At 42.0% G+C, this 27,764-nt stretch overlaps 1 protein-coding gene across 4 annotated transcripts in view; it reads left to right on the top strand.

Annotated features, from left to right (window-relative positions):
- Positions 1 to 27,764, top strand: part of cntnap5a (contactin associated protein family member 5a) — a 378,624-nt gene that overhangs the window by 123,158 nt on the left and 227,702 nt on the right. The window contains exon 1 of one of the 4 annotated variants that reach the window (XM_036138729.1): positions 1,416 to 1,468. The exons of the other annotated variants lie outside the window; for them this stretch is intronic. The gene's annotated coding sequence lies outside the window, so the exon portion shown is untranslated. Of the gene's footprint in view, positions 1 to 1,415; positions 1,469 to 27,764 lie in introns of those variants that run through there. 4 annotated transcript variants of the gene reach the window in all.

Raw genomic sequence — 27,764 nt, 5'->3', positions numbered from 1 at the left:
GGCCTGAGGATTTGTGCCCCACAGTTGTCTACTGAGAGCGTGATTGGCTTGCACACTGTAATTTTAGATGTTCATTATTTAAACAAACGTTGGTGGGCCGCCCCCAATATCAAGGCGCCTCAAGAGGATTTAGCCTACTGCGCTTGTCAGTTTTAGATATAGAGACACAAATGTTTGTAACATAATTTTATTGCTAAGATAATGTCTTTTTTACAAAATTACTATAAAGAACGATCCTGTCCCATTGATTATTGTGAACATAGAGCTCCACGGCGACATCTGGTGGGGCCAGGCCCCACAAAACAGTCTTTCACGTTTCACATTGGTTGAAGGGGCACTCATGAACTTTGCCACAACAGCATCAAGGAGAGTGAGCATGGTTGTTTCCCTAGAACTGGAAAGGGATGTCTCTCTTGCCCATTGTTAGTTATTTACATACATTTGCACTTGGATAACACCTACCTGGGTACCTCCCACAGGTCCACAGAATTTGACACAAAAATTAAATAGTATAAAAAATGTGTTGCTGCTACAACACAGCATGCACACATGCATGTTTACATATACAGGTGCTGGTCATATAATTAGAATATAATGAAAAAGTTGATTATTTTCAGTAGTTTCATTCAAACGTGTAACTTTTATATTATAGTCATTCATGAGACACAGACTGATATATTTCAAGTGATTATTTAGTTTAAACTTGATGATCATAACTGACAACTATTAAAAACCCCAGATTCAGTATCTCAGAAATGTTGAATTTTACTTAAGACCAATAAAAAATAAAAAAAATTGCCGTAAATGTTGGCCAACTGAAAAGTGTGATCATGAAACGTATGAGCATGTACAGCACACAATATTTAGTTGGGGCTCCTTTTCCATGAATTACTGCAGCAATGCGACATGGCATGGAGTCGGAGGAAACAGACAACAATTAAAAACTAAAGAGACATTTTCTCTCCAGCTTCTTCCTGCCTGGGTGAATATACAAGCCCACATCACAGTTCACCACCACCATGCAGTGCAGATTTGCAGAGGAGCATTCCAAGATGGCTGTCTTACCTTTGCCCTGTTCACTGGCGGTAGCGACAAGTAGATTTTTACCACCTTGGTCCATCTTATCCAAATTTTTCACAGTCCAAAGAGGTGTGTAGCAAGCCCCAACCGGGAAAGGATGTCATCTCATAGACTTTGTTGCATGCTAGCTCATGGATATTGTCGTATGACATAGTAATTTGTTACAACAATCAAACCACATGCTGGGAAACTGTGTTGAAGTATCTACTGGTTTTATGATGAAATGATTGTATGCAGTCACCCTGGGAACAGAGATCCTTTCTCTGTTCACTTGTCTTTTCTCAGTGCTGCATGGCGTTCCCTCTGTACCCTGAGTGGATAGTGGAGCACATGGAGACTTCTCTGTTCCTCCGGACAAGAGACACTGATAGTGGAGAATAATATTCAGGTATTTTCTCTCACACATAATATCTGAAACAAAAAGGGCATGGTAAACTTTGTAAACATATCATAGGGTCTGTTGGGTTAGTAATTTGTGGTTGAGAGGAGGTGGCAGTGATATTCTGCAAGACAGTCGAAAACTCACAACCGCACTGGTACTGGGAATTCCGCAGTGCTTGACCTTTAAATAAATAAATCCTTTTGCAATCTTACAAAGCTGAGGTAAACTGCCTATGTTTTGTTATATGTGAAGCTAATGCCGGGCATACACTGTATGTTTTTTTCAGTCATGGTACTCATATACGTACAGCTCAAACTGTACAACGAAACCGCAGGGTTTAAAAGTTCACCGCTCACGATATCTGTTCTTACTGTGTGGCCCGACGCTCTGATGCGACCTGACTGCTCACACAGTGCATTCAAAAACCACACATCGGACTCAGCCCTGTAGAGAGATGGCGCTACTCAGACTCGTCTGCCTGGAAGCCAAATGTCAACAGCAGAAGAAGAAAAAGGCGGAAGTATCGACGCTCACTGTTAAATCTGAGGCTCACTAGAACGAAACACGCTGCTTTCGAAATTCTAAGAGTTGCTCCGCCGTAGTTTGAGTCCATGTCATACCTAACGCCGTCATGCTTCTCTCTCCACTCCTATGTTTTCGTTTTGAGAAGACGAAGAAGAATCTACTTGTTTGTGTGTGCGCAATGCACGAGGTCAGGAGAAATCGGCTTGTAGACGGTTGTAACTCCGCTTCAACAGCAGGAATGCGCTCACGATTGAACACGATCACTCACGAGTGAATTTCAAACATGTTTGATTTTCAACTGACTGTCCAATTCCTTATCAGGAGGTGGTCGTGAGAGGCGAATCGCCCCTTGTTACCCCCTGTATACGACACGATGCAGGACGCATGATCAAGCTGACACTCAGCCCGATCCAAAATATTCTCGTACGACTGAAGAATCGGCCCGAAAAGGGCAAAAACTCTTACAGTGTATGCCCGGCTTAACAGAGTCCATACAACCTATGAGTTTTGAGTTAGGGAGGTTGAAAAGTCCATTTCGCAGTTTATGCATCCATCAGCAAGCATTCCCATGACTCTCTACAGAGAGTAGTGATTGTTACGTCCACCAGGCTCGTTTGGTGGGATAACATTACAAGGAGACAACACAAGGATTTTCTGGTTAAATTAAAACTGAATTTTATTAAATTATACTAAAGAAATAAAAGCCCAAAGAGAGAATACCTGAAATAAGAAACCATAACTAACTAGAAATAAGCAAATGCAAAACAAACCTAACCAAACCCAACCATAAGACAAGCGACAAACCAAACCAAACCAAACCAAACCAAACCGGGATCTGAGGAGGGAGAGCAGGAAGAGAGCCTCTCCTCTGCTGCATGCAGAGAAGCTTTAAAGCAGCAGAACACCAATCAGGGAAATGCATACCACCTGCAGAAGGCCTGTCTCTCGAACCCTAAAAGGAAAATAAGGCCAGGACTGACTGCAGCCGTAACACCTCCCCCCTTAAAACAGAGGATCCTACCTAGGACCTCTGTAACCATTTTCCTTTTTATGTTTGGTCTATCACAATCTGAAATCTAAGAAGGAGCAGCAAAAGAAGCAAAAGAAGGAGCTGAACTATTGAAACAAAACTGAATACAAATAGTTTAGAAACCAATTAACCTGATGTAATTAAAAATGCCCATTAAGACAAAACACAAATGACTTAGATGGCAACATGTGACCCAAAAAAAGGAAGCATGACAGTCAAACCAAATGGATTATTACCCAAAGTTACCACACAATACCAAAAGTGGCAACTAATAATCCAAACTAACCATGAACTCCACAACACAAATGGTCACACACCAAGTAGTTTCATACCACAACAAGTTACCATACTAACAAGTCACCTAAACACACAAATGACCAACAAAATGTGGAGAGCCACGCCAACAAAAAGGATCACCATCAGCATGGTCCACTGCCACACTCAAAAGTTACTGCTTCAGAAAGCCAGCAACACAAGATGTGATCCAACCACAAGTAAGCTAACCTCTCCACAACACCAAAGGTCACGACACACGCACAAGACAGACACTTTTAAGGCAGACATCTCGGAAAACAGGTTTATCACAACATGTCTCGCTGCTTCAAAATCAGTTTTAAAGTGTTCAGCTACTATCTAATCTGATCCTTTGTAAGTTTTTCCCAGTAGCTCTACAGTTGGGGAAGAAAAAAAAACAAAAAAAAAACAGTATCAATTTTTAAAAAAATATTCCAACTCACAAAACTAGTCAGAAAATACCAAATACTGTAACCAAATACTGTCAGGAAGTGCATGACTGGTTCAAAGAAATGGCAAGTCTCCATTTTCCTGCAGCTAACTAAGAGACCAGAACCCTGCCTAACCTTAGCCTAGTCTTCAGGCCTTCCTCCAAGAGCCAAGGCACTTGAAGCACCAAGATACCGCTGGCAGGAAATCCTTCCAGGTCAAAAACCTCTCAGGCACCATACCACCCTCAGCCCAGAGTCCAGCCCAAAAATAACAAACTAAAATAATAAACAGGGCCTTCCGGCGGGGTCCCTCCCAGTTTTAAGGGCACTTGTTAACAACATGCAACAACACAACATTTGAGGCAGAGGCAGGCTCGGGGTCTTTCTCGCACCCCAGTTTTCCAGTTGGCATCCGGAGTTTGAGGCCTGGAGGAGGAGAAAGCCACTTAGCCAGGGTCTGGGTTTGGGTTGGGCTATGGAGGACAGGGTTTGGGAGAGACAGCACCTCAATGTTCATGGGGTGGCCTCTGGTTCGCTGACCCGTTTGGATCATGTAGGCCCCATCTCCTAGTGGATAGGCTTGTGGGTTATCCGGGCTGGCCAGGTCTGGAGGCTGGATACCCCTCTGGGGTGCCGTTACCTGGACCTGGGAGTATAGAATGTGAGTGTGAGTATGTGTACAACATCCCTTATTTTTTGTGTGTGTTTGTGTAGGTAAGAGTGTCTGCATGTGGGGTCATGACTCCATATCTGGTTTTCTGTTTGTCTTTTTATCAGGTTGGGTTTTGGACTCCCCCTTCTCCTGGGGCATCTCAGGTCTCCACTAAGTGTGGAGCCCATCCCCCCTTCCTTTGGCTGGTGTCTTGACGCATTGGTGGGTTGGTGGTCGTTGGTGTCTGGGGCGGGGTACTCTGGTGTGTGCTGACACACGTATGGTGGCTGCTTCACAGGATAATTTTATCCTGTGAAAGGTGCTATATACATAAAGTTTACTTACTAAGTAGTGAGTAAGTCATTGTGAAACTAGTGCTTGCCTGCAGAGAGAAGGGCAAACATAGTTCATTCTCTCTCTCTCTCTCTCTCTCTCTCTCTCTCTCTCTCTCTCTCTCTCTCTCTCTCTCTCTCTCTCTCTCTCTCTCTCTCTCTCTCTCAAAACATGTCCTGTCTGGCAGTGTAGCATTAAGAATTGCTGTCTTAATACCAAAGACGGCCCAAAAAAACCCAACCTGACAAAAAGACTAACAAAAAACTAGGTACACATTCACATTTCCCCACCCTAGTGCCCCCACATGCATACACTCTTACCCAGAGCTGGGAGTCGAAGCCCACCATCAGGATTGGAGGGGCATTATCAAACCCAACAGTCCCCACAACCCGACCTACCCGGTCTATTCTCCAGCCCTAACACCCCACCCCAATCCCAGACCAGATGACCCACGGGCCCATCCACCTGGAGATGGGTTAACCATGAAGTGAATGGACAAGACAAGGTAAGTTTATTTATATAGCACTTTTCAGTAACAAGATGATCCAAAGTGCTGTACATGAACAGAAAACCTTTACAGACACAGGAAGAGACAAACATTACATTAACAAAGAAATAAGCTATGTAAATCTTTGAGTAGACTTTTTTCAAAAAATTAACAAGCATACAGACTTAATTGTTTCTATTCATAATAAGAATTAAGTATTTTCTTGGGGATTTCAGATCAAACTTAATTTTTTCCAACTTTTCTAAAGCTACAACTAGAATAACATTTTGTTTGATTATTTCACTAGAATGAGCTTCATAACAAAAATTTAAAATTTTAATTTCTATTCATACATTACTCAAAGCTACAACATAAAGTCTCTGATCTGACCCTTTCTAAACCACAGCTAAAATCGGATAATTGTTTCTATTCTTAAAAAGCCAACCAGAGCCCACCCCACAAATCCTGAGACACTGCCTCCCCCACACCCTGCCCTCCACACTTAAGCCCCACATTCTGGGGATGGGGCTCTGGGGGAGAGCCGAAGCACCAGCTCCAGCCAACACCCAGGACCCAACGGCCATCCCCAGCCCAGACCCTGGTTAGGTTGCCCACTCCTTCTCAAGGCCCCAAACCCCAGATGCCAATCGGAGAACAGGGGCGTGAGAAAGACCCCGAGTCTGCCTCTGCCAGCTCAAGTGTCATGTTGCTCCTTGTTGTTATCAAGTGCACTTAAAACTGGGAGGGCCAAAAGGTGGCGCCCAACAAAACCCCTCCCTCCGGAAGGCAGCCAATGCAACCTCCCATGCACACCACCCAGAACCCTCAAGTCTAAATAGGAATGGGGTCAGAGGAAGCCCCAGGGGTGAGGCCTACACAATCAGCCCCCACCCCTCTGATTCTTTATCCACCCTCCCCAATTCATGCCCTATTAATGTGTGTTATGAAGATGTTATAAATTAAAGTGTCTAAGTTGTACAATAGCATTGGGGCCAAGGACGTCACAAGACAGTGGGTCTGGGAAACCTTCCCTGCTCCCCAGCAACATCCCCTCTCCCCAAGGTCCTACATGCGTGGCAGGGTGATGGAGCAGGCAGAGGGAGGCATCCGGGGATGGGGAGGAAAGTTCTGGCTAGCAACATGCCCTCCCAGGAAGCCAGCTCCCCCACTTGCTCATTTTCTCCAAAAACTACCCGGAGCGGGAGGCACTGAAAAAACAAACAAACAAACACAGAAACAAAAAATACTCTAGTCAGCGAGCCTGCCTGAGTCATGCAGACCCCTGTTCCCTTGGCAGAACCAGCAAGGAGAGCTGCCATGAACGAGAACCACGACAAGGAGCCAGACACGGAGCCATCCAGGCACCCCCCCCCCACACATAGGAAAGAAAATTGTACTAAACCCACCCCAACACCAACATTCAAACAACTCCCACACCCCATATGATTAAGACACCCAGGCTGGGTTCACACTGCCCCCCTTGTAACCATCCCCCACCAGTGGAATGCACTCCCTGATGGGGAGAACATCTGCCATGAGATGTTAATGTCCATAACACCCTCCAGCTTGACATGGCCACGGGACCCGCCAGTGCACCAGAGGCCCCGGGTAGAGCCAGAAACCGGGTAGGGCCAGTTATGGTTTCTCTCTTACAGAACAACAATCCCCCTACCTGACTTGTTTTGCTAATAAACTGTATACAGGAATGTCTTTTAGTTCTGTTTACAAGACCAGGTCATAAATTGACAATTTCCTGCACATTTGTTGAAATATGCAGTATGCAGTAAATTGCTTTTGTGTCTAAAACTGCCACTGTGAAGTGTAAACTCAGTCTCATAAATGCCTTCATAGCCAGATTTAGTTGGAATGGTGAGCTATGCAATCTTTAGCATTTATATAGCTTGTTCAATTTTGATCAATTGTACCTCGGTCCGCTGAGCCCCGCCTCCTTTAGGCAGATTTTTCAAATATTAGATGTGGGCAGAGTAAGGATCGGGTACGAGGGTTAAAAACACAATAATAATAGGCCATAGCAGAACAAAAGTGAACAAACAGGGTTAGGTTCGAAAGCAATATCTCACCTTGAATTCGCAGCCCTTTTTTCAATCCATTATCTGAACTTAGAAAGAGCATAGCAAAGTTTTAGACCTACCTTGACATGGTCTTTCAGAATTGCTCTCCGCCTCTCTGCCTGTTCGGACGCTTTTTTCTCTGCTCTCTGCTTGCTTGCATTTTCCTGCCTTTTACTTTTTATCTCTGTTTTATCTCTTAATCTAAACCACAGAAAGTTGGATTTAGTTTTTTTTTTTTTCTTTTACTTATTTTTTTCTTTTGATTTTGAATCTGTCGACTTGAAGTGAATTATGATGTAAACGTCGTGCATGGAAATGAAACAACCCTGCCTGTGATTCCGAGCGGTGACCACCAGCCCAGCGACTCAGCGAACAAACAGTTCCCTGAGGAAAATGAGAATCCCTGGACCACTCTGGGTGCAAGACCAAAGGATCAACGAACCCCACACCTAGACAAAGAAAACTGGCCGAGACTACAGAGAGATGTCCCAGGACAAGTGAAACAACAGCGGGCTGTTCTCAAAACAAATGATAGGAGTAAACCTGCTGGAAATGCTGGAATTCCGTTACTAAACAGATTCGCTCCGCTCCAAAATGTGACCCAGGAGGACAAAAACCAGAGGTATGTCAACGATTTTCGTTCTAAGACATCAGAGAAAAGACATGCCACAGGGCCAAGGACCCTGATATTATGCAATGGTTCTGTAAGGGGGATTAAACATTTCTGTAACAAGAAAAACACAGAGGTGTTGATTTATAACGATATGAACTGTGGCCTGGTGTCTGATTTAACAGACATCCTTCAGACAGACCTTCCAAGGGTCTTGAAAGAACTTCCAACCTTGGAAAAACTCATTATACAAGCTGAAGCCCTGAAGGACGTCACCCGGATAAGAAAATCAGAAGTATTAAAAGAGGATTACATTCGTTTGTTGAACTTTGTTGATGACCTGAATGTCAAGGTGTTTCTTAGTGGCCCTCTCTTGCGCCTGTTAATTGTGGAGATGAGATTTTTTCCAGAATTCTGATGCTAAACAAATGGCTGGAAAAAAACATGCAAACAACTGTAACCTTCATAGACAACTTTAACATCTTTTCGGAAAGAAGACATCTGGTCAACAGAGATCGTTTCTCTCTAAATAGGTCAGGTGCAAAACGGCTGATTTCAAACATCTTCTATTCTGTGAACCATGCTCCATCAGCTTTGTTCCAAAACAAAGAACATCCAGTGCCAAAACAAATGATAAGCCCAGTGCAGCCCGAACAAGCCAAGATAAAGATGGCCAGAAAGATGACACAGAATGAGGCGTTGTCAGAGCTACAGGACGATTCATCCCAGATCTCAGCAGGACAAAGACAGGACCAAGAACCTCCATCGTCACGAACACCGGTCCAGGCTGGACCCGCCTCCCCTTCTTCTCCACAAAGCCCAGAAGTTCCTTTTCTGTAATTTTCTCACAACATGAACAAAGTATTTGAGATTGGCCTACAGATGACATCCTCTCCACATAGCCATTCTGCTGTGAATAAACCAGGATTCTCCAAAGGCCTCAGAGCCTCAGATCCTCCTCCTCTACGTATCACAGAACACTCTGGTACTGAGGAACTCCAAATTACTTCGCTGTGATACAGATCGGGCCCTGGCCGCATGTTTATCAGACATGACAGTTTCCAGCATCAGCTTGGGCCTTTTGCCGGAGATTATGGAATATCTGTGATAATACGTGGCAGAAATAAGAAAAACAAAAGGATAAACAGGAACAAATACTTAAAAGTCATAAACTGTCAGATGCAACCTGTCACAGAGATATCATCAACCACTAAGTCATATAAACTGGGTTTATTAAATATTAGATCTCTGTTAGGAAAATCCCTTTTAATTAATGACTTCATTATTGACAATAATCTTGATGTATGTTTTTAACAGAAACATGGCTTACATGAATCTAATGAAGCAGCTATACTGATGGAGTCGACACCTCCAAACTACAATTTCCTTTGTGAGAGCAGACAGCAAAGGAAAGGTGGAGGAGTAGCAACATTGTTTAATGATTCAATAAAGTGTAAAAAGGTGTTTTTGGGAAAATTTGACTCTTTTGAACATTTGGCTCTCCAGGTAAAGGGCCCGGTACGAACTATGTTTCTGAATGTGTACAGGCCTCCTAAGTCCACATCAAACTGTTTTAATGATTTTAGGTGACCTCCTGTCTGTGATATGTGTTGATTATGACTGTTTAATTATTGTTGGAGACTTCAACTTTCACGTTGACAACCCTGAAGACATAAGTGCAAAAGAACTGTGTGACACACTTAGAAGCTTTGGTTTACCTCAACATGTTAAACAGCCAACACACAAACAGGGACATATTTTAGACTTGATCATCACTAAAGGTCTAAAGATTTCTAAGGTCAATGTAACTGATGTTGCCCTATCTGATCACTTTTCTGTTACCTTTGAAAGGATAATTTCCAGTGACTCATTTAGCCAAAGGGACATCGTAAGAAAACGCACCTTTAAGGACAATGCCGCGGAATCTTTTATTCAAGCTTACTCTGCTACTTCAACCTTGGGCTGCAACTCAGTAGATGAGCTAGTAGATAACTTTCATTCTAAAGTCTCAGACATCATTAACTGCATTGCTCCAGTTAAAGTGAAAGTTCTTTCCGGGAAGAAAAAATCTCCTTGGAGAAATGCTCCAGCAGTTAGAGGTGAAAAAAGGGAGTGTCGGAAAGTTGAACGCAGGTGGAGAAAGAACAGACTCCAGGTTCACTACGACATCTATAAAGAGAGACTTCACAGATATAACTTACAACTGAAAAATGCAAGAGAATCTTTCTTCTCTGAGATCATCAAGAAAAACATTAATAATGCTCGTGTCTTATTTTCCACAGTCGACAGGCTAACAAATCCTCCTGTGTCCGTGGCTTCTGAACTCCACTCCACCAGGGCCTGCAATGAATTTGCAGGCCCTGGTAAACTTCTTTACTGAAAAAATCCTAAAAATTAGAGGATCACTTTGTACTACCATATCAACACCAAAACCAAAGCTGTATTCAGCTGGAACTACTTCTGACATAATGTCCCATTTCAGCCAAATAAACCACAAAAGCTTAGAGCAGATCATTCAGCAGCTAAGTTCCTCCTCCAGCTGCCTTGATGTTCTACCCACAGCTTTCTTTAAAAGGGTTTTACCTGGCATAGCGTCTGATTTGACTCAGATAATAAACACGTCCCTTCTGTCAGGTGTTTTCCCCCAGTCCCTAAAAACAGCAATATCAAACCACTGCTGAAAAAGAACAATTTAGACAAACTTCTACTCCAGAACTACAGGCCCATCTCAAACCTCCTTTATCAGTAAGATTATTGAAAAAGCTGTGTTTCAACAATTAATCACATTCTTAACAACGACCAGCCGCTTTGATGTTTTCCAGTCTGGCTTCCGTGCTCACCACAGTACAGAGACCGCCCTTATCAAGGTGTTTAATGACATCCATATAAATACAGACTGTGGAAGAACCACCGTGCTGGTTCTATTGGACCTCAGTGCAGCATTTGATACTGTTGATCACTCCATCCTGTTAGAACGCCTGGAGAACTGGGTCGGCCTCTCTGCTACAGCTCTCCACTGGTTTAAATCCTACTTAAAGGACAGGGACTTTTTTGTATCAGTAGGTAACTTTACATCCCAGACGACAAAAATCACATGTGGGGTTCCCCAAGGGTCCATCCTGGGTCCCCTCCTTTTCAATATCTACATGCTCCCTCTAGCTCAGATCATAAAAAATAACAACATCAGCTACCATAACTATGCAGACTACACACAGCTCTACATCACCATGTCACCAGGTGACTATGAACCAATTCAGGCACTGAGTAAATGCCTAGAAGAAATCAATACGTGGATGTGCCAAAACTTTCTTCAGTTGAATAAAAACAAAACAGAAGTAATAATATTTGGACCAATAGAGGAGAGATCAAAAGTTAGCCTCACAGCTTCAGTCGCTTCAGCTAAAAACCACTAATCAGGCCTGAAACCTGGGAGTAGTGATGGACTCAGACCTGAACCTTCAAAACCATCTAAAGACAATTACAAGGTCGGCTTTCTATCACCTGAAGAACATTTCCAGGATTAAAGGACTAATGTCTCAGCAGGATCTGGAAAAACTAATTAATGTGTTTATTTTTAGTAGAATTGATTATTGCAACGGTGTTTTCACAGGTCTGCCTAAAAAGTGGATCAGACAGCTGCAGCTGATCCAGAACGCTGCTGCCCGCGTCCTCACTAAGACTAAGAAAGTAGAGCACATCACCCCAGTTCTAAAGTCCTTACACTGGCTCCCTGTATCTCAGAGAATAGACTTTAAAATCCTTCTGTTAGTCTATAAATCCCTGAATTAGCACCTAAATACATCACAGACTTGTTATCAGGGCATCAACCCTCCAGACCACTCAGGTCTTCTGGCTCCAGCCTGCTCTGCAGAACCAGAACCAGAACCAGACATGGAGAAGCAGCATTTAGTTCCTATGCTCCACTGATCTGGAACAAACTTCCAGAAAACTGTAAAAGTGCCGAAAGCCTGAGTTCCTTTAAATCGAGATTAAAAACACATTTGTTTAAAATTGCCTTTGAATGTTCCAGTTAAACTGTTTTACTGTTTTTAAATGTTCTTTTTTTGTTACTACATTCTATCCCTACTTGCTTTTATTCCTATATTTTAATCATGTAAAGCACTTTGCATTGTCTCTGTACTGAATTGTGCTATATAAATAAATTTGCCTTGCCTTTCATGAAGGGAGACGCATTAATTAGAGGAACAGCCAATGGATGCTGTGGGGGTGCCTTTCTTTAGCATGATCAGGGAATATGTTTAGAGTTGTGTCATATTCTGGCCCATCTTACTGCTTGGCTGTCTCACATTCCTCCTGCGCCTTGCAATCAAGATAATCTGCGGCATGTGTGAACCTCCTCCCGCAGCAGTACAGTCAGCTCAACATCATTCACATGTTCACTTTCCTTTATATGCTGAAGCTCCACAGACAATCTGTGCCAGATTATTTGAAAGCATCAGTAGATGTCCAGGGTTCTTACCCCCCGCCTTGCCTGACCCAGCTCTTGTTTTTCAGGAATTCCCTTATCTTGCCTCGGCTCCTGTTTTCTAGACAACAACCTGGACTGCCTTCTTGTTCAAGAATCTCGCCAAGCCCTTTGGATCTGTCTGACCATCCATCCTCTCGTGTATGACCCCTGCCTACCTCACAGAATTGACTTCAGCCTCAGCCCTTCTACATGTCATCACCTGGTGTTTGCAGCTAGCTGTGAGCTCTGTCAGGTTTCTGCTTGCTCATGCTGAGGGTTTTCCTGCCCACACTAGATTCTCTGCTTTCTTCTTATTTAAAACATTTAAAGCATTACACCGTGAATGGTTCAAATATTAGGTTCTCTGTCTGTCTGGGCATTACAAGTTGATCATAGCATCTGTAACAAGATTTGAAATTGTATTTCACAAACATTCTCCATCCACTTGGACTGAACTTGAGCATTTGGCAAAGGAGAATGGGCACATGTTCCGGTCTTTATACGCGCACATGTAGCAGAAACATAACTCAAAAGATTTGCAACTGTATTTGGAGTGAATGTCGGTATTGACTCACGGGTTTGGACACAAATGCACACCACTTGTTTTAGATTTCAATTTAACAGAAATTCTGAAAAAAATATCTGTAAATACCTTCCATTTCAGTATTATGAAGCTATTTGTGTTGCCCTATCACTTAAAACCCCAAAGAAATACATTAACTGTCAGGGTCTAGTTTTTGATCTGGCTTTTGCTTACTGTTAGTTTTCAGTTGCTCCTCCTCCTCTCACTAAGCTTACCCTTTACTCCCTGTTGGTCATTAATTAGTCAGAACTCACTCCACCTGCCTGCCTCCCTACATAAGCCTGCCTTTGCCTTAACTTCCCTGCCGGTCTGTCATCAGACTCCACTCACTCCTCGCCTGTCTACCTGGTTTGCTCCTGCTAGCTGTTTGTGTCCTGCCTTGGTTTACCCTTGTTTAGTCTCTGCCTGCTGCTGGATGTTTCCTGTCTCACCTCCAAACTTCTAGTGACGCTGCTGGTCCTGCTGTTGCTCTGGCCTGCAACTATTCACTCTGCCGTGCTGCTGATCCTGCTTGCCAGTTCCTGCCTCCTGTCTGCTCCAGCCAGAACTCTCTCCGGGCCCTCAGCTCCTGCTCACATCTAAACCTCTGTTCCAGTCCAGTCCTGCATTTCCAGTTTCATCTGTCATTATCCATCTTCCTTTCAATAAACTCTCAATTTTAAAGAACAAATCGTGACATTAACATTTATGTTAATATAGTGTGAACAAGTTGAAAGATTTAAGGGGTGTGAATTTTTTTTTAAAGTGCAGTAAATAATGAGAAGGTATAAATAAAAAGCTTTAACCAAAACACTATGATGAAAAAAGAAATGGTTCCCTGTTATGTGCTTAGAGTAAAGACATATCTGAGACTGTTTATTGAGTTAAGAGACTTTAAGCTGACAGAAGGATGATCAGAGATCACTACAGCATTTCCTCTCTCAGCATGGTTTTGCTCTTGTTGCGTTCTCTTAAGGTGGTGATGCCTCAGGCTGTTTAACTTCCCACTAGCCTTCTAGAACACACTGTAGCATCTTCAGCGCCAGCAGCAACATTTGTCCCCCAGTGAATTGATTAAAATAAACGTATGTGCTTGTTTGGTATGCAGAAAAAAAGAAAAGAAAAGGAAAACTGACACAAGGGAGCTCATCACTGGAGAGGGAGCATAAAGCGTCTTAATTAACAGGGAGGAACTGGTCCACAGTGACAGCAACATAAATAGAAATAATGAAGTCACCATAGGATGAGGCTTTTTTGGTGGATAGGGACTGACCCTGCTCCTCTGGCCCTTTGGAGCATCTATTGGACCCTCAGGCCCGTATCCACAGATCAGACTTCATCTCCCAATTGGAACACTAAGCATGCTTTGCTGCAACATTTTCCACACAAATATCCGAGTGGCCACTGAGCTGTTCCTGTGGTGGGATTTCTTTAGAATACAAATAACTCAAGATGACGTACATCTGAGTGTTGTTCTGTGAGTGAGTAGAGTGCAGAGTCAATTAGAGGGCATGTGGCTCAGATCCAGATATTATGAGCTTAATATTGATGATCCGATGACAAGAAGTTTTAGAAGGGGTGCATCATGTCATACGCTACATATAGAAAAGCTTATTTTAGAATATTGGCTGTCTTGTTTTTAGTACAATGTTGTACCTGTGTGCACTGTGGAGAAGCATAAACACTTTTTTCTTTGAAGAAGTTTGCTTATTACACATTAAATTCTTGTCTGCTGCCAGACTGTAAAAAAACAACAACAACATGGAAACAACCTTCTGTATCAAAAAATAGCCCTCTATGACAGTAAATATGCATACTTACAGGCCCATACTTGGGAAACTGAGGAGAGTTGCAAAACCTTTTTCTTTTCTCTCAGTTGGGCCTAGACCAACTGTTTATTTATATATCAAACTTACATCTGTCTGCTTATTGCCCATACCATTGCAATAGGATTACATCGGACAGATTGTTCACAGTATTAATTAAAAGAAGTCAACTGATGTAAGTGACCCCATCACTGGGACAGTTGCACCACTTCTTGGGGCAGTTGCAACATGTCTTAAATCCAATTTCATAAATCTACTTTTGTTTTTTCTTTCAATCAGCATATTATTGTGATAATTTGTATTGTTTATGAAACTCAATTCATAACTAAACTGCCACATTGGGCTCTCTGAAAATTGCACGTACACAGACATCCCAAAATGAAACAATGAAATTTAGAAACCTTTTCAAATGCTACTTATATTAAACATCCCAAATTAACACAGCTAGCACAGCTTATTAAAGGTGAACTGAAATCAAATCTCAAAAAACTGACATTCCAGGTATGTTCTTTAGTCAAACACGTCCACACAACATTGCAGTGACTAGTTTTCTGATCTAATACTTAAATAGTTTTTAGCATTTTAGTCAATCATTTCTGAAGTGGGTGATTTGAGGTCGTTCATAACGTAATCTGTGCCACGCACTTCTCCTTCATCAGTGCAGGAGAATAAAGAACCTTGCTACTTTTCTGGCATTTATAACTGTAGAAATGGAAAAAGAAGAATTTTATGAAGAGATGCCAGGAGGTTTCGTGAATCCAAAGGATGTACAGCCCTACTAATATGAACCTGAAACAACCACTGGATGTCCGGAATTTAGTGAAAAGCCTTGGGATTCAGATTCAGACAACCAGGATTGTCAGGGTGGACAAAAGACGCGCATAACTACCAAGTTGGGAACATGGGATGGTAAGAACCAATTACCATTTGTAATGTACAATTTATGACATTCCTCCCTCAACAGTACAGGTCTCGGTGCTTAACATGCCCTGATAATGATTAAGATAAGACACTGTAAGTCAATACACTGGCAGGAGAGCGCAGACATTGCTAAGTCGAACCTAACTCAATGCTAACTCATTAAAAACATGAGCTTGATGGTAACAAAGTATTGTTACTCCTACACTAGAGTTAACAAATAAATCACCCTCGTCTTCATTTTTCTTTCTTTTATTATTAAAAATGGTTGAGACGGCACCTGACAATAGGTCTTGCTTTTTCAGGGTGAAGCCAATCGACTGCATCAATGAGGGCTGATATTTGAGGCAATCGTCCTTGAAGTGGTCACTGCACAGACAGTCACCCGGGTTTGGAGAGTAATTTTCACATCGTAGCTTAGATATCCAGATCTGACGAAGATTTCTGTCTTTTTGGAAGCTGAAAAATGAAACTGGCCAGTTTGAACAATTAATTGCAAGGCACTGAACCATGTTGCATGCCTACTCATTGACTAGCACTTTGACTACTGAATGATGGCGGCACAGCCAACGTCATACTTCCGGGGTAGTCACGGAAAAAGCCAAAAGCACCCGAGTGGTATTCTTCAATGGCAAGAAGAAATATTTTTTATTTAAAACTTCTCCAAACAACATATTTAATTGTCATATTATGAGGGTTAGGTTGTAGGTTGGCAGGGGTGGATTGGTTAATTAGACACAGGTGTGGAGAAGGAGCTGAGAGAGAAACTGAAGAGAGCGAGTGAGATGGTGGCAACAGGAGGTGAAAGGAACAAAAGCAGGCAGAATGTAACTAAATAATGATATACAAAAAAACAAGAACAGTGTAACCCATGACATTTCATGCCTATATTCTTCGCTGATGTTGACCTCAAAACAGGTTTTAGTTCACCTTTAAGATATTCATGACATCCCAAAAGCAAGTTTTGAAATGGGAAAACTTTTTTTAAACTTATTTTTTTATCCGAATGATAATAATCTAGCAACCCTCCCCCCTCCTCCATGAGTCAGATTTACAGTTGTGGCATGTGTAAAAATCACCTCCAGCTGTGCAATCTTTATGTTACAAGAACTTAAGCAACCAGCACTGCAGCCAGACTTCCTTGGATTTGAGTCAATGTCAGTTCATTGCTGTTTTTTGGGGTTGATTTTTTTGTTCTCTTTGCTCTTTGTAGCTTTCTTTTCCAACATTTGTTTGCCTTCTGCTCCAGCTTTGTTTCCTTCAAAGATGTGTCAGTAACGATGGCAGTACTGCCTTTTATAGATGTTATTCTGGATTCTGCTTTGGGATGTGGTTGGAGAGCTTCTGGTGAGAAGCTTTCTGTACCCATTGCTGGTGAAGATTCTCAGTCATCCAGGTCATGGTCATTCCAAAAAAAAGTAAAAAACAAAGCAACTGGACTTGTTTTCCGTAGTTGAAGACGTTTCACTTCCTCTCCCGGAAGCTTTCTCAATTCAAAAAGTCTGGAGTAATGATGAGTACCAAGCTATATACCTCTGCCCAAACAAAGGCCTGTAATGGCTTAGATAACATGCAAATTCAATCGAAACAGGTCCACCCCTTAGTAATGGGCGGTCGTTAAAGCCATTAAGCCAGCAGAATGGACCGAAACTGGTCCACTCCTCTGTAACGAGGAGTCGTTAGAGTTGTTATTGGCTTGGCTTAAAGGAACAATGTTTTGATCACCTGAATGAGGGTGAGAGTTAAGTTGACGATTGGCTGGAATTAATCCTATAGCTGTGTTGTAAGTTTTTGAGAGTTGGAACCTAAGGCCTCCTCCTCTGTTTAAGGTTGGTCTTTCTCTCTTGACGTAGATGGCTTCCTTCACACCCCTTTCAAACCATCTGTCTTCTTTGTCCAAAATGTGAACATGTTGGTCCTCACAGAGTGTCCTTTGTCCTTTAGGTGTAGGTGGACAGCAGAGTCTTGACCTGAGGAGGTAGCTCTCCTGTGTTGAGCCATACGTCTGTGGAGAGGTTGTTTGGTTTCTCCAATATAAAGATCAGAACATTCCTCACTGCATTGAACTGCAGACACCACTCCGCTCATCTTAGGTTTGGGGGTTTTGTCCTTGGGATGCACCAGCCTCTGTCTGAGGGTCCTGTTTGGTTTGAAATGTACTGGGATTTTATGTTTGGAGAAAATCCTCTTGAGTTTTTCAGAGACTCCAGAAACATATGGGATGACGATGTTTATTCTTCTCACCATTATGGTCTGCAGCGGGTCTTTTGGATTTTCTTGCTGATTTGACAAAAGCCCAGTTAGGGTACCCACAGGTTTGGAGGGCATCTTTGATGTGTTTCTGTTCCTTGTGCTTCCCTTCTGTTTTAGTCGGGACATGCTCGGCCCGGTGTTGTAAGGTTCTGATGACAGAAAGTTTTTGCTCCAGTGGGTGGTGTGAGTCAAAAAGAAGATATTGGTCTGTGTGGGTGGGTTTCCTATACACTTCAATGTTGAGGTTTCCATCTCCTTCCAAATTCACCAAACAGTCGAGAAAAGGTAGCTTGTTGTCATTGGCATCCTCTCGAGTAAACTTGATGTTGTTGTCCACCGAGTTGATGTGTCTTGTGAACGCTTCCACTTCTTTTAGCTGGATTTTGACAAAAGTGTCATCCACATATCTAAACCAGTGGCTTGGTGGTGTTCCTCTGAAGGTTCCCAAAGCTCTCTTTTCCATTTCTTCCATGTAAAGATTGGCTACAATAGGTGACACTGGAGATCCCATGGCACAACCATGCTTCTGTCTGTAAAAATGATCGCTGAACTTGAAATAAGTAGTAGAAAGACAAAGGTCCAGTAGGGTACAGATCTGGTCCGGAGTGAAATTAGTTCTGTTATTAAGGTCACTATCTTGTTGAAGACGTTTCCTGACTGTTTCTACTGCCTCTGATGTAGGTATGCAAGTGAAAAGTGAAGTGACATCGGTCCATTCTGCTGGCTTAATGGTTTTAACGACCGCCCATTACTAAGGGGTGGACCTGTTTCGATTGAATTTGCATGTTATCTAAGCCATTACAGGCCTTTGTTTGGTAATGGTATAAAGCTTGTTACTCATCATTACTCCAGACTTTTTGAATTGAGAAAGCTTCCGGGAGAGGAAGCGAAACGTCTTCAACTACGGAAAACAAGTCCAGTTGCTTTGTTTTTTACTTTTTTTTTTGGAATTCTGTACCCATTGCACTGGTTAATGGTCTTGATGGAGATACACAAAAGGCACAGGGGTCTCTCTGAGGTGGAGGTACAGTAGGAGGTGGCCCTGTTGGAGAAGGCACTGCAGAAGGTGGTGCTTTTGGAGGAGGCATGGTGGGAAATGACGTAGTGATAACCAGATTTTACCTTGGCTGAGCCAGAAATGACTGCCAGGTGTGAAACATTGTTGTGCTGGGCAATCAAGCCATGAGGAAAAAATCAGACTGAGTTGTAAGCAAAGAAATTTGACACTTTTACAGGCACAGAGGAACTGCCCTAACCCCTTGCCGTTGCTATGAAGCCAAGCTACCCCAAGCTTATCGTCCTCTCTGCCTGTGGACCCTCGAGGAGAGCCGATTCACTATCTTGCAGGCGTGCAGAGACCCCACGCTGTGACCCCCTTGACAGGCTGAGCGCACCCCCTCCCCAGAGCTGTATACAGCTCGCCAAGCCAGGCCTGGTTTCCCAAAAAATGAATGTTTCCCCCTTTCGAACTATCCATCTGCTCGCTGCGGAGATAACCAGCTTTATCTTGGAGTAATTCACTGCAGCCGGATGCCCGTTGCCACAACAATAAACAACAGGAGAGGTTTGGCAGAGACATAAACAGCGAACATTTAGAATGGTTTACTTAATGTGATTGCACTGTGTTTTTGAAACCTGGAGCTAACAGGCATAGCTTCCATTAGCATTTTGAAACCAAGCTTTGCTGATGTGGTATGAGTGTATTTTACAGTGATAATGTTAAAGAATTGACCTGGTTGCGGTCACCCCAGTGTTTTTATTGTAGACTTCTGTAGTGATAAAAAGACTCTTCAAACAGAAACTATATTTTAACTTTCAATCTAAAATGCAGATGGATGTTTACAGTTTCAGTACTGGACTCTCATTCACAAGAATGCCACGGGTAGATCTCCAGACACCAGAGAGTGCCCGTTCATTCCTCACAAGGACATTAAGTAGGAACAATTGTGCACACCCATTCAAAGGTGAGCACAGTATATCAGTGTTCCTTTCATCACATTGGTGGAGGAGATCATGCTATAATGTAGATGTGTCCAACCTGACACATCTTCCCCTAATCAGTAACTCTCTCCAAGCTAAGTAAGTCAGGTACTGTCTCCAGTGCCTGACTCACAAACTTTATTTTCATAAGGGTTTTATACATCAATGGGATATTAATGTTTGTGTTGTCCAGTCCACTCATTACGACCAAATTAGTGCCGAATGTCCACTAACATACCGCTATTAGCTTCCCAGGTAACATTTGCGATACTACCACGTAAGCGCAACTACGATTCGCTAACGCTTCTTTTCGTTTCACTCTGCCATCGTTCGATAGTGATTTGAGCATTATTACCGCATTAATATGGAAGATTAATGTTGATTTAATGGTGTTTTGTATAACTTTAGGGTTAACCCATCAAGCTACTGATTGTTACAGCGCCCTCTAGCTTCCTGGAGGAATCATTGCATTAATAAAAACCAAGTGTCCTAAAGTTACAGATTTTACTAAGCAACTCATTGTTTATTCAAATTATATTTTATCAATGTTTTGTTCAACTCATGATTTGCATTGTGAATGGGTTAAAACACATACCAAATGTTGTTCTAAATCAGTCAAGCTAATTTGATCTCATTCCATATTCTATAAGATGAACTTTAGTTCTCTAACTTAGATCCGCAGAGAGCCAGGATGTACTGAATCATTCTCATGATGGTTTGCAACTATCTTTATTTGTCCTTTTGTTTCTTTTGTGTGTACTTAGTTCCTTAGTTTTGTTTTATCTTAATTCTGCTTAGTAGTTTAGTTGAGCTTCACTAGCCTAGTAGACAGGGTTTGTCGATTGAAATATAGTGTTAATTCAGATAAACAGCATTCTATAGGGTTGTTCTCTGGACTTATTTTTATTTCTGTTAAAAAATTCTTGAACTTGAAGAGAAGTTGTCACTCATTTCTATATGTGTGCAGAGTTCGCTCGATTCACCCTTTAAACTATTGTCCTAACAACAGCTGTTGGGGCTGATATTCACCAGAAAATACCTAACAGATGAGAGTTGTTTATTAAACATTAAATTAATTTGGAACAGTGCATAATAATAACAGAACAATTGTGAAGTATAGGAACTTTGGAATTCAAGGAGCGTTTTGTATGACACTGGAAATGTTGCAGGAATACAAGAAAATCAGCTTCTTGCATCCACCCTGGAGGGTTTGCTGTACCAATGCAGCCCAGTGGAACAACCCCAGTGAAATGGGATCTCTGCTGCTTATTGCGTATGTGTGCGGCTGTGTATTAGAAGCAGTGCAGCCAACACTCTGCTTAAAAGTGTCTCTGGGCTCTCTTTTTTCTAAAGTCGGCGGTAGAGTTGTGGGTTTTGGGCTCATTGTTTTAATGTGCAGCCGCTTATTTGATCTTGTCATTTCTCTAACAGAACCCCTTCTCCTATCTATTGGGCTGTGCAACAAGAGCTAGACCTCGCGCTGTTGTCGCGTTTTATGAACAGCGAGAGCTGTCTGTCCCCATACGTAATATGTATCCCCCCTGACAACTTTCCTGACAACAGGAAAAGTTGCAGTGGGTAGAAATTCAACACTGAAATTCAATGCATGCATTTATACTGTATAGAAACAGGCTATGCATTACTGTGTGGCGGGTTGCTTACTGGGCTTAGGGTTTTGCTTGCCCGGGACCCAGGGTTTTCTAAACACTCCAATGCAGCCTCCATTCTTCACCAAACGCAAATAAATCAGGGCCCAAGAAACAAAAAAAAAATGCATATTCATGTATCCGATCCTGCCCATTTCTGTCCAAACCACATGTCAGGGTTTTGTGGATTCAACCCAAATTTAGCCACACACAGAGCCACAAGAAAAGAGTCTTTATTGAAAGGATTGACTAGTGGAATGAAGAACCAGGAGACTATACCATACTGGAACAGAAGTGTGAAGATGGCTGGAGCTGGACGGTGGAGCTGAGGTTTGGCAGGTGAAGAGAGCAGAGGCTTGGCAGACAGAAGACGAGGAACACACGTAGGAGAAGACTGAGGGCATTGGATGACTGAAGATGGACCGGCAGTGTGGAACTGACTGAGGGAGTTTATATAGGGAGGTTTGCAGGTGGAAACAGTTCAAGATGATTACTAGCAGACAGGTGTAGGTGATCAGGCAGAGTGGAGTCAGGGCTGGCTGGAGGAAGGAAGGTGGCAGAACTGTCCAGGCTATTTTGGCTATTTTCATTGGATTAATATTATCACAGGACCAGGAGTTCAGCAAAATTTAATAGGTCATTTGCGGGGGAAATTTTCTTTACAAATTACTGTCATGGCCCATTCGCACGGAATTAAAAACACAGACTTTATTGAAACTTGAAATGGTTATTTATGCTTTTATTTCCTCCTGTCTAAACTATTAGAATTCAACTAAAAACCCAACTAAAAATTCTTTGATCGCCTTTTGCTGGACCAAAACTCTGTAACAGATCTCATACTAGAGGAACAACCTGTGTCCGGCAACTTTTAGATGTGTCTTTGTTTCAGCACAGCTGAATTAAATAATTTGTTTGCAGATCATTAGCAGGACTCTAAAGAACTCTGCTGCATACTGAGGAGGTAATTCAACCATTTGATCTAAAGGTTGCAGGACACTGGCCCTTCTTGACACCCACCCTCTCCCCATATGTTTAACTGCAGGACATAGATCTGATAACTGGCCTCAGACCTATGGAAAAACTTATTGGAAACCCATTTTCACTTTACTTGTAGAGTTCACTAGAATTAGGTGTAAACTGTCCTCCATGAACTCATCATAGTTTCAAGACCCTGTAATATACAGTCATTCAATAGACCAGAATATGTATTCCAATCAGACTCGATTGTCAGATCAAAACTACCTTTTGAAAATAAAAAACAACCTTTAAGCAGGTATTAGACATACCTTTCATGAGGCTCACATTTTTGAAACATGGGCTTGAACTGGCTTCTACAGTAAGTGTGGATCGGCATCTGGTTTTGTTATTTCCCATTGCTCTTTCGATCCAGTTGATGCCTGGCTGGTACCCATCACCTTTCACCGGGTACCAGCCCGTCACTGGGCCACAGGGCCCGACATCAGCCCAGTGGCTTCTGCACTCATCACCTTTGTCACCACGGGTTGAATCATCTGTTGCCCTTGTGTCAGGCTTTCAGGGAACAGAATGCATCTGAATTGTTGTTTCTTTGAAGGATGGGTCTGATAAATATCAGGTCTTTGGCAGGTCTTTATATAATCGGTTCCTACAAGGAGGAGCTCAGTTTTATCTTTGTTAAGTTTAAGGAAATTGTAAGTGAACCAACATTTTATTTCAAATAGGCAAGAGGTAGGGTGGGAGTGTTGAACTTGGCTTAGATGAAAGATAGAGCTGGATGTCATCCACATAACAGTGAAAATGGATTTCTGAAAGACATTGCAATGGGGAATAAGGTAAATGACGAAATGTAGGGGTCCCAGGACAGAGCTGCATGAGATTAATCCACTGCAACAACAGCAACAACAGATTTCTGCACATCTTTACAGGGTTGTGTAAAAAGTGAAAGTTGATTGATTGATTGATTGATATAGCGCTTAGCAACAACCAACTAAGGTGACCGAAGCACTTTACAGTAAATGTTACATCACAAAAGAAATACACAACAACAACAATAAAATAAGGAAAATACAACTACATGGTATTAAAAGCCTGTCTAAAAAGATAAGTCTTAAGCTTAGACTTAAAGGTTCTCTGGTCAGAAATTAAATGGATCTAAAGGGAGGTTGTTTCAAAGTCAGGGTGCTGTCACTGAAAAGGCCTGTTCACCCCAGTGCTTTAACCTTGTTCTTGGGGTATCTAATAAAAGGACAAAGTGCTGTATGTATATTTTATTTATTGCTGTAGCATTGTATTTGCTAAACTTTTACGTTTTCAATTGCTCTTTTTTGCTGCATGCTGCATGCTTGTCCATGAGAATCAGACACAGTGATCAATGAAGTTGATTCACACAAGGAAACAAAACTAGCAAGTACAAGGTGTTTTGTCTATAACTGCAATTTACTCAATGTATGTTTTAAAAGGAATATTGTGGAAATATTTTGTATGTTTAATGTAGAATATGTTAATGATCCCAACTACCACTCAATAACTATCAATCTAAAAATTGCATCCTTATTTTCAGGCATTTCCCTGTCTCATAAAGCACACCTTGATGTTTATTATTGTTTTCAAGCGATTTTATTATGATTACTCTTCTTAGAAAGTGGAATATTAACCTTTACTTTGCTTACATTATGAGAAAAGTATCTTTGATAATGGAATCCTACACATTATTCTTCTTTATCTCCCTCTGAAGAGTACTTAATCTGTGTGATTTTAATGGCTGTGAATAAGACTGCCCTACTGTGTGGAAAGAGCTACTGTGCAAACAGATACACCTGATTCAGTGTGGTGGAAATAAACACCTAATTTGATCTTGGATCGTTTGGTTCTTCCAAAGTCATCCTGCACTTGCTGTCATAGCAACATGTGCGCAAGCTCGAGAGCAGGCTTATTTCATGTATACAGGATTAGATTGCGGCTTTATATGCGGAGGAAATAGGGAAATCTGTCGCAGCCATGTCTTGTCCATTTTTACGACAGCAACCTGTCGCGGAAGGTGCAAGAATAATTCTCAGAGCTTTTCGAATTAATCGCATATTGCGAGACAGACAGGATCCTTTAGCGCAGGGCAACGCTGTAATTGTAGAGAGATTCTTCTTGGTGGCTGTTTAAACAGACAAACACGTCATTTAAAAGTGTTTTTTAAAAAGAGGAAAAAGTCGCTTTTTAAAATGCAGTATAATAATTAAAGGCTACCATTTTGTAGAATATATTCTTATACTTCACTTTTACTTGTCCCCATGTTCTAGAGGGTCCCGTGGAAGCTCTGACATAAAAGAACAAAGTAAATATGAAGTTATTAAAATGCAAAAATACATACTGTAGAAAATGATAAAAACATTTTGTCATGATATTTTTCTAGAATGAACCCGGACACAGCACGCACACACAGAGCTAGTTCTTAGAAGAGAGTTTATTGAACAGGGTGGATGATGGATGACGAAAAGAATCTGAGTCTCTTAACTGACGGAGATGTAGGGTGCAGAAGCTGTCCGGCAGGAGGCGTGTGGAGAGACTAACCGGGAGGAACTCTGGAGCCGAAGACTAGCGACCAGGACGGAGCATCTGAGCTGAGGACTTGGAGACCAGAACATCAGAGCCGAGGACTTGAGACCAGAACATCTCAGCCGTAGACTTGACACCAGAACGTCTGAGTCGTGGACTTGGAGACCAGAACATCTGAGCCGTGGACTTGAGACCAGAACGTCTGAGCCATGGACTTGAGACCGGAACAGCTCAACAGGAGTTGAGAACTGTAGTGGGAACAGAGCTGAGCTGGATCTAGGCAGAGACTGGAACAAAAACAAAGCTGACAGAAACTCTAATGGCTGACTGGAACAAAAAACAAAGTTGAAGTAAGTCTTCTGGCTGATTGTAACAAAAACTGAGCTGACAAGGATTCTAGCAGAGATGGAGCAGGAGTGAACACTATGGACCGGCAACGAGAACAGGATGAGGTGAGTCTTATAAAGAGGTGAACACAGGTGGCAACAGATCAGGGGTAATTGCAGCCTGACAGGTGACGGGAATGAAAACTAATTAGAGTCCAGAGGAGTGATTAAAGCTGAGCGAGGGAGAGCTAAGTGAACTACAAAATAACAAAGAAGCCAGACAAAACTTAAACCATGACACATCTAACATGGATAGTACTTACGCATTCAATTTGTCTGCTACTTTTTGCCAGCCCTCTCTCCTGGCTTTAGCAGAATTTGTGGTGTTCCCTATCGTTTTTTTATACTTTATTTTTGTCATTTTAGTAGTTTTAGAAATATACATACATACATACATACATACATACATACATACATTGAACAATTGGACCCCCCTCCAACAAAAATTACAGAGCAACTAGTTTGACAGGAGCAGTTGAAGAATAATCAAAATGAAAAAAGTAATTACATTACTTATACAGTTGGTGTTAAGTTCCGACGAATCTTTTATCACCCCTAACCAGTAGGACGCTCCCAGAAGACATGAAAATGCCCCACAGACACATTCCCACAGTTCCTTTCAACATTTTACCTTCTCCGTGTCGTTACAATGTTAACTTTTAATGTTAGGTGTAACAAAAAAACTCACCATGCATGTCCAGGAAAATTCCCTCCATAGGTCAGAACTTCACATGTGGATCACAGAATTACAAATATTTAACCAAACATCATCAATTTTAGCTTCTTTTTCTCATTTAACCCTAAGATATGTTGTATTACATTTTCTCTCTGTTTGTAGACATGAGTATAGTTTGGATTTTGGTTTTTTTTTGGGAGGTCTTCCGTTGCTGGAATCTAATAAGATTTTAAGTATACCTGTCTCATCCTCCTCCAAAAATTTTATATTTTTATTGTAATGGTATATTAGCTGAAGGTATCTAAAGAAATCACATTTTTCCAGGATATAGTTATCTTGAAGTTGTTTAAAACTCTTTAATTCACTATTGCTTGTAAAATTCCAGTAACTTTTATGTGACTACTGTGTAAATCCCCTGTCTTTTTAATTAATGACTCAAATTAAGCATAACCTTCCAGTAAAAGTTTTTGTGCTGCTTGGGAGAAAAACTGTGCGCGTTCTTTGGCCCTGCTGAACAGCCAATAGCAGCGTTGCTGATCAATATTTCTGCTATCGACACATTTCCCCTTTTAAAGCGATGCATGAACGCGCAGTTATCTCAGATAACTCAATCCAGCCATACTAATCATAATAACAAGTGTGTTTGACCGTTTACAGCAATTAAGGCAATTGTCTCACACCTAGTTAAATCTGTTAATCAGCGGAACACGTCATCCTGGTGCTCATCAGGGGGAATGTGATGGTAGCAAATCCCAATAAAATGTTGTGTAGGAATCGCGATGCAGTCTGGCTGCATTTCACCACTTTACCATCTGCACCGGCAAGTTCCCCAAAACTAGCATACTACTGGGTCAGAGTTGCTGTGAGGACTGCACATTTTCCGTCAAATGTTTTTCAAATAGATCTCAACTTTTATATGGAGAGTAACGAACGCAAATTTCAGGCCCCAGTTTTGTGCGTACGCAAGCTTTATAAATGAGACCCCAGGAGAGCTTTGCGGTCTTGCAGACAAGAGGGATGTCTGGGTTTCCCTACTACACCCATTGCCCACATGATCAAATCTTGGAGGATGGACGGATGTACGTACATACTATGTGTGTGTTCTTGTACTTGCAGCAGAGAGAAAACACGTTTTGTTTATTTTACTTGTAAAGTAAGGACTTTGATGTAAAATGAGGACCTTTTGTCGGTCCTCACTTTTACTCTGAGCTTAGGGGTTATGTTTAGCACTATGGTGCCAGTTAGGTTTAGGTTAGGGCTAGGGTCAGGGTTAGGCCATAGAAAGGGTTGAAGATGACTGAAAGTCTATGGAAGACAAGGCATGGTCCTCACTATAGCCCCCTTTACACTACCCTTGTTAAACCAATCCGTGTTGAGCTCGGTCCGAGCTTGGATCAGTTAACCAAGCCGAGCTTGGTTCTGATGACCGTTTACACATCACGCTATCTCGGTTCCTTGGTTTTCTCGCCTCCTAGTGATGATCTGCGGTATTACTGCTCTCTAGGATTGAAGGAGGAAATGAAGCAAATAAAAATGGCGGTGCCCGTAACATTCAGGAAGTTATGTTTGGTTATATTTCGTTGTTTGTGGACAGTCAGGCGAAGATGGCAACTTTTGGTGAATTTACT

The sequence above is a fragment of the Fundulus heteroclitus genome, chromosome 7, assembly GCF_011125445.2.
Source record: "Fundulus heteroclitus isolate FHET01 chromosome 7, MU-UCD_Fhet_4.1, whole genome shotgun sequence".
Classification (NCBI taxonomy): domain Eukaryota; kingdom Metazoa; phylum Chordata; class Actinopteri; order Cyprinodontiformes; family Fundulidae; genus Fundulus; species Fundulus heteroclitus.
This window is presented reverse-complemented; position numbering and strand designations above follow the sequence as displayed.